This window comes from Talpa occidentalis, unplaced genomic scaffold, assembly GCF_014898055.3.
Source record: "Talpa occidentalis isolate TD23 unplaced genomic scaffold, MPIMG_talOcc4v2.1 talOcc4.14, whole genome shotgun sequence".
NCBI lineage: Eukaryota > Metazoa > Chordata > Mammalia > Eulipotyphla > Talpidae > Talpa > Talpa occidentalis.
The window spans coordinates 80,341,102-80,352,421 of record NW_023601433.1 but is presented as its reverse complement, the minus strand read 5'-3'; the positions used below and the strand labels follow the sequence as shown (position 1 = coordinate 80,352,421).

The 11,320-nt window shown below is 45.6% G+C and overlaps 1 protein-coding gene across 2 annotated transcripts in view; it reads right to left on the bottom strand.

Annotated features, from left to right (window-relative positions):
- Positions 1-7,223, bottom strand: part of TAOK3 (TAO kinase 3) — a 158,920-nt gene extending 151,697 nt beyond the window's left edge. The window contains exon 1 of one of the 2 annotated variants that reach the window (XM_037511084.2): positions 7,164-7,223. The gene's annotated coding sequence lies outside the window, so the exon portion shown is untranslated. Of the gene's footprint in view, positions 1-5,937; positions 6,262-7,163 lie in introns of those variants that run through there. The other variant, XM_037511085.2, reaches the window with a different exon arrangement.
- Between the last annotated feature and the right edge of the window lie 4,097 nt (positions 7,224-11,320).

Below are 11,320 nucleotides of genomic sequence, written 5' to 3'. Positions count from 1 at the left end.
AAAGAGACTGTGCACTGATGATAGGAATGGCAATAGGTGCAGCCCTTATTGTAGGGTGGTTCCTAAAAAACAAACAAACAAACAAAAAAAAAAACTAAAGATAAACTACCATATGATCTAGCAATTACACTTCTGGGTATTTATCAGACAAAAATAAAAACACTAATTTGAAAAGATCTGCACTCCATGTTCACTGCAGCATTATTCACTAAGATATGGAAACAAACAAAGTGTCTACTGATGGAAGAATGAATAAAGAAAATATAATACACACACAGAGGCATGAGCGCATGGTGAAATATTATTCACCCATTAAAAATAAAGAAAAATTTGCCATTCGTGACATGGATGGACTTTGAGTACATTATGCGAAGTGAAATAAGACAGAGACAAATACTGTATGACTTCACTTATATGTGGAATCTAGAACAAAACAAGACAAAATGAATACATAGATACAAAGAACAGATGGTGGTTGCCAGAGGTCAGAGTTGGCGCTGGGGGGTGGATGAGGGCAGAGGGATGGGCATAATGGGTGAAGGGAGTCAAAAGATACAAACTTCCAGTTACAAAATATCCAAGTCCTGGGGATGTAATATGCAACATGGTAAATACAGTTAATGTTGTATGGTATATTTGAAAGTTACTAAGAAAGTAAATCTTAAATGTTCCCATCACAAGAAAAAAAATGCAATTACACATGCTGATAGATGTCAACTAGACTTGTCATGGTGATCATTTTGCAGTGTATACACATACCAAATCATTGTCTAATACCTGAAACTAATCCATGTCAATTTTTATCTCAATAAAATAATAAAGTCAAGAAGATGGATCTCTAGGAAGGATAAGACAAGTCCTCTGATGTAATATCAGGGAGAATATTAGTGTAAAATAAAAATGTACAAAGCAAACACTTAGGGAATTCTAAGGAGAAAACAGCAAGGAAGATGATCAGAGAAGGCCTCATGAAAAACAACATTAGAAGTAAGTCTGAAAAATAGGGATGGAAGGCATCTAGGGAACAGAAATGGCAGGAACAAAGACATGAAGGTAGTAAATAAGTAAGTATTGCCGTTGAGCAAGCTGATATGATTGGGCACAAGGAAAGACAGACAGATAGATAGATAGACAGACAGACAAACAGATAGATAGATGATAGCAACCTAAAATTAGGTTGCTAAATCTGTACTGAGTCAGTAGGTCATGGAGTACCCACACATATTGGAAGGATGAAAAAGAGACAGAGACTGGAAAACTGTCTAGGAAGTCCTTCCCGAGCACCTCACGTAGGCCCCCATTAGCTCATCTTGGACCACTGAAGGTAGAAAGTGGAAAGTGTACCGACTGAGTTGAAACACCAGATCCAGGTCATAGTCAAGTTTGCCACTGTCTGTTTGGCTGTATGACTTTGGGAAGCCACCCTCACTGTGTTTCAATTTCCCTATGTGTGAATCTATTAATTATTCTATTTTGGAGTTAGGAGCCATGGGACTCAGCAGATGATTAGATACTGGGAATAGAGCAAAAACAGCAATAATAAATTATTTCAAGTGATTAAGCAGCTACCATTTATCAAACACTTCCTATGCATTTGCCACTGTGCTTGGCACTTTACATATATTGCTTCATTTACTCCTTAAAAGATTCCTATGAGGAATGTATTCTTACTTTACAGATGAGAAAATTGAGAACTAGAAGACTTAAGTAACTTACTCAGGGTCAGCCAGCTGGCACAGTGACAAAGTCAAATAAGTGCTGATCATTAATTCATTCACATTTATTGAGCATCCTTTACACCGTATGCCTGGTACTACACAGGTCATGGGGGATGCAAAGATGAATAAGACTCATCTCTGCCCTCACTGTGCTCCCAATTAGTAAAATACAAACAAATGTAAATAAGGAACTACTATACAATAATAGAATTTTGCACAACAATGGAAGCATAAAGGCATAAGATGTATAATGTTGTATTTTAGATCTCTGCTAATAAACCTTGACCATTTAAAAACTATGTTCATGTGATTTTTGGAAATATTTGTGTATTTACACACACACCTTTCAAAAAGTAAAGGCTAATGTTCACTTCAGAATGGAAAGTTGGCCATGACCTGCAGTTCTGTTTTGTGTATCTACTGCCAAGACCAGGTTACTAGTTTATTTAAGTAAGCCTTCTGCCTGGATTGGTGCCCTTTATTGCTATGGGTTAAAAAAAATCTATTTGAACTGTCATAAGCTGATTGCTACGGATATGAGCCTGTCAATAGACAGAAAGCAAAACATAAAAATAAATAAATAGCCAACAGTCCTGGTTTGAAGTGTAAATAAAAGGTTATCTAGTTATTCAAAAATAATGGAACTAAATTGGAACTCTTTCAAGGAGTAATTTGACAACTGACTAAAATATGAAGCACAACAAAATGTACAATGTGAAGTTGATTTTGCTGTTATTTTACTGAGGTCAGAGGTGAAGTGGAAGGGACTAAAACACTGGACTCCACCATGTAACTTTCCAGGTTTGGAGTTAAAGCCACACTGGTCATAGTTCTTTGTTTAATGGGAGCAGGTTTCGGTAGGTATAAAATGTTTATTCCAAGGCATCTTCCTTTTCTAACTCAATTTAGGGATAAAAAAATATGAATTTGTGAGATAGCTGACAATGATTAGGAGACCCACCTGTGCTAACAAATCAAGAAATTGATCCTTAAGTCATTCTGTTGTAAAATAGAAATAATTTAGAATGACTTTGAATATACTCCAATGTCTCTAACAAATCTCAGGTCAGAAAGAAAAAGTGCATTAGTTTGATTTATAAAGTGTTCCGGTAAAAGAATATTTAATTACAGATAGCTAGAATGATAAAATTTATCAATTTAATTCCTACTGTTTATCATAAATATTCTAAATAGCTATTTTTAATTTGATGCTCATAATTCAGAAATGAGTGAGACTATATTTTGACCAATAAATTACCATATCTAATCTATAATTAAGATTAGTTATGCATAAGTAACTTTTTTTTTTACTGAGCTGAATGTGAGTTTCAGAAATAGTAACAAGCTTTCAATATATCCTCACACAAATAATAAAAAGAAATTCAGTAGATATAATGCCAAGTAATCACAAACTAAACTCCCTGTGCTGAAATGCAATTGTGTAATATCCCATAAGTCAAAACTACTCATTCAAAAATATCCTTTCTGATTGAGAGGGATCTCTCATTGTAGACTGAAAAGAAGTCTCTTAGGTAAGTCACAGAACACTATTACATAGAAGCTTGCTTTCTTTCTGGAGGGATGGAAGAAACAAAACTGGAGGAAAAGCGTATAAAGGAAAATGTATCAAGAATTTTCATTTAGGGGCCTCCCCGGTGGCGCAGCGGTTGAGCGCTGGGTTGCGAGGCTGCCCTCGGCCTCTGCGGCACCGGTTCGATCCCCGGCTGCTCCCCGGCCACCGGAGGCAGGTCCCACATGGTGCGCAGACCTCTCCTGCCGCCCGCTGCTCCCCTCAGCAGTGTACTTCGGTCCTTCTGCCTGCTCTGCTCCCCACTCTGGCTCTGGTGAATTCTCTCACCCTCCCGCGCTTCTGACTGTACCCAGTGCATGTATAAACAAACAAATAAATAAAATAAATAAATAAAACATGCCTCTATTAAAAAAAAAAAAAAATTTTCATTTATTCTCTTATACTACTGACACCAATGCATATCAACACTGGCAAGCGATGAAAACTTTTAATCAGGCTGACTTAAAACATTAAACCAAATTAGGTATCGAGGCAGAATCTGAGATTACAATAGTTTGAGTGTATATGACTCAAGTGGTAAAGAAAGTGTAAAATGGGTTATTGTATTTACTGGGCAGCACCTGCATCCTGCTCATGAAGACCCAGAATACTTTAAAACTCCAAACCAAAAGAACTTGTATTCTGTGGTTGCTAAAACCATTCACATGAAATTGTTAGCCTCCTTCCTAATCTCTTCTTTTGATTATAGTTTTTAATTGAAAAGAAACAGTTTCAATGAGCATTATGTAATGACTTCATATACTTACAGTTTCTTGTAGTGTAGTTTTAGTAAATGAAATTGTTGAACTAAATTCCCACAGAATTCCTACCCTACTCTCTTCTCCCTTTTTCCCCAGGAATAAAATTATAGGTCCTTCCTAGAGATAAAAATTCTATTATAATGAATCTCTCTTCATTGTCTCTGGATCAATACCATCAGGTAATGTGAATTATGTGCAAATGACTGCTTCAGCAAGCACTCAGGGAAATATCAGCATATTTTCTTTTTTTATAATTTTTCTTAAAGATTTTATTTTATTTATGCATACAAGAGCTGGGATGCAGGCTAGAGGTGCGGGGGGGGGGGCAGGAGGGGTGAGAGGATTCACCAGAGACAGAATGGGGAGCAGAACAGGCAGATTGAAATACACTGCTGAGGGGAGCAGCCGGCAGGACAGGAGAGGTCTGCTGCGCCTTGTGGGTATCTCCCTGGCCGGGGATCCGACTCTGCTGCAGTGGCTGCAGGTAGCTTCATAGTGCTGATGCTTAACCTCTTGCGCCACCAGGGTGGCCCTCAGCATACTTTCTTTTCTGACAAGGAATTTAATATTTTGTCTTAAGAAACTATCATTTGCGGGCCTCCCCAGTGGCGCAGTGGGTTGAGCGCCACCCAGTGAAGCTGTCTGCAGCCTCTGCAGTGCCGGTTCAATCCCCGCCAGCTGGCGAGAATCCCACATGGCGCAGCAGACCTCTCCTGTCTCACCTGCTGCTCCCCTCAGCAGTGTATTTCATTAGATCCACCTGTTCTGCTCCCCACTCTGTCTCTGGTGAATCCTCTCATCCTCCCGCGCCTCTGGCCTGTACCCCAGCTCTTGTATAAAAATAAATAAATCTTAAAAAAAAAAAAGAAACCATCATTTGCACCAGAAAGAAATGACCTAACAAGTATGATAAAGCAAGATCTTTACCTGCTCAAACATTTCTATTACTTTGTTGAATTCCTGCTACAGAGATTCCCAATCCTTCTACCAACCTTATCATATGTTACATGCACTACATCATGTAAATAACCACTATTAACTGACCTTATTTTTACTTGAATTCTACCTAGGGTTCTGGAAAAAACAATTTAACATAAATTATTCTCAACACCTCTTAAGTAAATTCGAATGTTTCTCGTATTTTAAATCTGCTTTTGCTATTGTTGCTCTCATCGTGGTAAGTGCTGTGCTTTAGGGGTGGAGTTAAAGTTGGTGGGCTTCTCACAAATACATCAAGTTCACGCACGTAAGTCATAAGAACTGTCTCCTATCAGGTAATATCAAATTGAATCCCCATGTGGCATATGTCCTGTACTTATCAGCCTGATAAAATGACTTCAAGTATTTTTTTTTCTTGGATTTAAACAGGCAGCCTCCTACATTATGTCTTTGGGAAATAACGTAGCATTCCTTTCTCGCTTTCTGTTGGCGCTGCCCATTACTAAACCTGCGCAAAGGCTCCTACGAAGCCACTTTCTCAACCTGAGACAATAACTGGTAAGTGATAGAGTCATTACATTCCCCATTCTTTCCCCCCAAACCGTTCTTCCCTACGTCTGCTTCTCTAACAAGGAAACCAGTGAAAAAGAAAGGGGGCTGAAAGGAGAAGCATAATGCAGAGAAAAAGAGATTAAAAAATTCAAAGGCAAACTGCTGGGTACGAGCCTGCGCATTCCAGGGAACGTCTGAAAGGTGGTCAGGGCAGCGCGCACATTGCCTAAGTGCAGGGAACGACCAGCCGGGTCATTATTTTAGTTTTTACTTTCGTCGAAGCAGGAGGCTGCCCCCCCCCCCCGACCCCCCTCTCCATAATCCCCTCCCCCCAATTGCTTTCCACTATTTGCTTCAGCATTTTAGTAGACACACACTGGCCTCCCCCAGGACGCACGGAGTCTGGTCTAACTGGGCTTATCTCTTTCCTCAGCTCGTCCTGGAACTGTGCCTGCAGCTCAGCCCTGCGCCTTCGGAAGGAGAAATCTCGCTGGAAAATGCAGTTGGTGTTGCGACTCGGAGACCTCTTTGCAAAACGCAGCCTCCCGCCCTTCCGACCGTCTCCCACATTCAGAGTTCAACAGCCCAGCTCAGCACACGGTTCCTGGACCTCTGCGCCGTAAACACTGACACTGACGGGCTGCCAACTCCCGAAAAGTTTCTTAGGTCCTTGCTGAGCTGAAATGAAAAGGCGCCGGGTCTCTCACGATGCACCTTCCAGCTCGACCACACCACGGGTCTCCCGGGGGGCCCCCTCTCGCTCCCCGCTTGCTCATAATGGGGTGAAGAAGCCCTCTCCAATTTTTCACTTTCTAATGAAGCGACTGAGGTCGGGAAGCCCCTCACTCTCAGGGCCTGGGCGCCACATGCTGGGAAACAAATGGGGAGCCGGAGGGGCGCGCGGGGGGCCTCCCCTCTCCGCGCGCGGTCCCGCTCGGGCCGGACCCTCCAGCCCGCGTTCTGCTCGGGAGCGGCTTCATTACATAACCTCGTCCCGGAGTCACCCCCAGAGTCGCGGGGCCCGCCGTCCCCCGCGTCCCCCGCGTGCCCCCCACCCTTAGGAAGCTCGACCTGCGGGGCACAGCCCGGGGCCGCCCCCGCCCCGCGCGCCCGAGCGCGGACCCCGACCCGGACGCGCCCGCGGGCCCCGCTCGCCCCGCAGCCTCTCGGGGTCCGCCGCGCCCCGGCCGCTCTGGGGACCTCGCCCTCCGCACCCGCGGGCCCGGCCCCTCTTGGGGTCTCTGCCTCGGACCCGCGGTCCCGGCCGCGCTCTCGCCCCAGCCCCGCCGGCCCGACCCCTCGGGGGTCCCCTCGGACTCGCCGCCCCGACCCCTCGGGATCCGCCGCCCGGCGCCCCTCGAGGTCCCCGCTCCGCAGACGTCCCGCCGCCGTCCGTTTCGGGGACCCCCTCTCGGGCGCGCCGTCCCGGCTCCCCTCACGAGCCAAGTCCTCCCGGGTCCCCTCGAGCCCGCGGCGCCGGCTCCTCTCCGGGCTCCCCTCCGCGGGCCGGACTGTCAAACTCGCTCCCGGGGCGCCCCTCACTCGCGCGCCCCCCGCCCCCCCCGCCCGGGGTCCCCCCGCCCGGGCGCCCGCTGTCACCGGCCCGCGCCCCGGGGCGCTCACCTCGGACCCGCGGACGCCGCGGGGCCCGCGCGCGCCGCTTCCTCTCACGCACTTGCTCGCGGGTCGCTCTCCTGCCCCGTCCCCGGAGGGTCCCCGGGGCGGGCCGCCGAGTGCCGGGGCCGGCCGCGCGCCGCCGCCGCCCGCGGGCTCCGCCGCGTCCCACTCTGTCACGCAGGACCCGCGCGCCGCGCGCCTCGCCGACCCGCCCGCGGCCGCCGCTGCTGCTGTCCGAGGTGCGGCTGCTGCCAGGGGTGGCCAATCGCACCCGACTGCGCCGAGCGCGCTCCGCCCCGCCGCCTCGGCCCGCCCGCCCCTTGGCCCGGACCACGCCCCCGGCCCGGCTCCGATAGGCCATCCACTCACCTTCCCTGATCGCGGGTCCCCGGCCTGGGGCCGGATATAGGTACTTGATTGGAGGCGCCTGAGAAACCGAGCGGTCGATAGCGCCTGAGGATTGGCGGAGATGACGGTGGGCGGGACGGAGGGGGCGGAGTTTGCTCATTGCGGAAGACTTTGCGACTTCAGTTGCCCCCGGGCCTGCCCGGGGTGCGGTCAGCGTTGTTTGTGCGGTGCAAGGGTCAAAGTTCATGGTCTTCCTGCTTGTGCTTTTACTTTTCCAGGTAGACTTCTGGAGGCCAAAGCCCTCTGGGGCTGCCGGGGATCATCGTGTTAGGGCCTTGGAGGAGATCCCACTCTTCTGGACCTTGCACAGCTTTCGAAATAATTGTGCCATAAATGAATACAGTATTTATGCACGCAGGACTTGTAAATATAATGAATACAGTATTTATGCACGCAGGACTTGTAAATATAATGAATACAGTGTTTATGCACGCAGGACTTGTAAATATAATGAATACAGTGTTTATGCACGCGGGACTTGTAAGTATTTCCTGGATTTAAACTCCTATCTGTAGCTGGGGAGTTACCTGTTCCCTGTCCTTGCGTTGCAGTTAAGAGATGTCAGTTTAATGCTATTGGAGAAAATATCTAAACACCAGAGGCATAAAGAAACTGCAGAAAGAAGGGTTGGACACCGACCGACGAGGACATGTTTTATAAGTATGAAGACAAAGCTTTGCAAGTATTCAGTGTGTGTGTTTTGATTATTATGACAGTAGGGGGACCCTTGTTAGCATTAACAAAGTTTAAATAAGCCCACTCGACATTTTTCAGGGCCACCTGTTTTAATGATTCTGAACTAGCCATAAAGTATAATGAACTTTGACGCAAATGCAAGCTGTAATAACCAGAGACCTATCTCGAGCAGGCCTGAAAGTGCCTGCCAAGGGTGAAAGTGCATCTTGTTACTCAGAGCCACTTATATTTTCGTGAAACTGGGTGTGTTGATCAAATCAATACCGGAAACTGAAAACTGCCACCCTCAAGCTTAAACTGCAGAGTTTATGGGCTTTCACAATGTTGCATTTTATGTAGAAATTGTTTAAATTCAGGGACACATTTGGATCCTAAAACTTGTCTGATGTGTACAAGAGTTCTCAGTAAATCCTCCGACACTTTCAACCCTCTGCTGACAAAATGTGTGTTTAAACATGATTTCTCTTGGGCTTGAAAAAAATCCCACCTCATTCCAGCTCTGATGCTCCCCTTTAAAGTTTGAGTGTTAAGGTATGCAGAGAGCACCTCCAGAAAGGGAGGTGGTGAGAGGAGAATTGTTTTAGAGGAGTTCTGAAGTAGATTTTTTCTGAGCAGTGTGTCTGAGAATCATTTTGGAAAAAGATGCAGAGAACTTGGCTTTTGGGGAACTTGATTTTTACAGACCTGGACAGACTATCCAAAACCATTGTATCAAACAACTGTCAGGAGAGGGGTGGTTTTTTTTTTTTTTGTTTGTTTTGTTTTCTTGACTAGGTCTCCCTGTAATGAGTAGTTATTAGTTAAGAGCTTATCCTACCAGTTTTAGAATTAACAATATGGATAGAAGAAATGGGTGGAATTTCACCACCCAAGTGTTTAGTTGTAAATATTCATGTATAAAATAACAGATGTTAATTGTGATCAAGAGAGAAATAAAACATTAGCAAGATAAAAATCCCAACATCTTGAAAGAAAACAAATTAGCAATAAAGTAAATTTAAATTCATTTGTATCAATGAGTTCTCATTTCAAATTTTCTGTTGTATGATTATTGCTACCGACAGGAACTCAAGTTGCCTGATTCACAAGTTGATTGCAAATAATTTAGACATGATCTAACAGCATAAAAAAGGAAAATGACTTCATCCTTTGGACAAGATAGTTCTGAAGTCCTTGTATAAATATAGATGGTGAACCTACTCTGAGTTCTGAGAAGGACTCTTCAAAGGAGCTTCAAAAAACAGCAAAGAAGGAGCTTAGAAGGAGCTTCAAAAAATCAGCAAAGATTTTAATTCAAACAAAGTAGAAAATAAGAAATGTTAAAATACACAGAATGGGATTTTTTTACTTTCAAATAGCTATCATTTGGAGATAAATTTGGTCATAAAATATCTGAGAATAAGTGTAGTAGGCCCCATTCAAGATTTTTACATGTGTTGGACGCAACTACTTGTAAGTTACCTTTTAGATGGAGATTTGGATGCAACTGCAGGAGTAATCATTAAACATCTCTGGGTTCTTTGCATTATCCCTTTTCTCGCTACACAGAACTAGAAAAGGGACTGTCTGAAACTGTTCATTAAACAAAGCTTCTTACACTGTGCACTTCTACCTGGGGGAATCCCATAAATTAATTCATGCAGATATTCAGCTTTCTTGTTTTCTAAGTTTCCACACAGAACCTTCCTGATGTTTGCCTATTTAACTTCCTGTAGGCAAATGCTCCCCTTGCTCAGTTCAGAGTTGATTATCAAGTTACTGGATTGGACAAAACTACCTTTGAAACATTTTTCTTTTTTTTAATTTTTAATGAAATTTTTTACATCATTGTTCATTTTTAAACAATATTTGCTTCCCTCCCCCCCCCTCAAGTGTAGTCCCCATAGAGTTTCCTTCCCCAAGGCACCCATGCACCATCACCTCAGTCCCCTCTGCTCTCTGATCCCTCTCCCTCCTCCTTTCCTGCAGGATATCTCTGATTTATAATTGTTTTTGCTTTGTTGTGTTTTGTACTGTTACTATTTTTTTACACTGATGTCTTATTTGGTTCCCCTATATTCCTGCCATAAGTGAGACCATCCAATATTTTTCTTTTTTCCTTCTGGCTTGTTTCACTGAGCATAATTCCTTCTAGCTTCATCCACGTTGCTGCGAATGGCATAAGTTTATCTTTTTTGATTGCTGACTAATATTCCATTGTGTATATATACCTCATCTCCTTGATCCATTCATTTATTTTTGGGCATTTGGGTTGTGAAACATTAACTTTCTAAGAAATATGGGGCAGCTTACCTATTAGAGGATTTCGGTCTGAAAGTCTCAATACTTTTTTAAGGCAAGGCTCCATATTTATTTATTTATTTAGGCAAGTGACCACTCCATTCTCAGCTGTAAAATAGGGAGGACACATAATTCAGTAAATCAAGCAGAAAGGACTCCCACGGACCGGGAAAATTCCATTTTGCTGACCTCCAGGACGGAATATACCAGCATCTTTATTATTTCTTAATAAAACATCCATTCTTTGGGGTCAGAGCCAGGCTGCTTTTCTTCGGGATGATCAAGCAAACCGCAGCTATGGAAGCTGAGGGGGGCAGGGGAGGGGCTCCTGCGCCTCCCTTTAAGAAGACCCCCCCCCACCCCGCACCTGCCAAGAACCCTTCAAAAGCCTCTCCCGGGGTCGCCAAGGAAGCTCCCTGGAGTTCCGGCTCCAGACGCCGCCTGGCGGTCATTTCCGGAAATCCCCTCTGCGCTGCGGGGTCCTGACCGCGGCCGGGCCTGCCCCAGCACGTGCCTGACTCAAGAGATCCCGTTTCCGCCCCACCCCACCCCCCCACCCCCGCTCCGAGGATTTTAAAACGGCGATGGAGGGGCCGGGGTCAACGCGGAGGGGCACCGGGAGGCCGCGCCACCCCCTCGAGGATGGCGCAGTCAGGCGGTCCTCGGGCAGCTCGCGACCCGGAAGCCGCCGCCGGCGCGAGGCCCCCGTTGCCGAGCGCGGGCGCGAGGGGCGGAGCCTTGCGGAGACGGGGAAGGGGTCGGCCGGGCTGCCCGGGCTC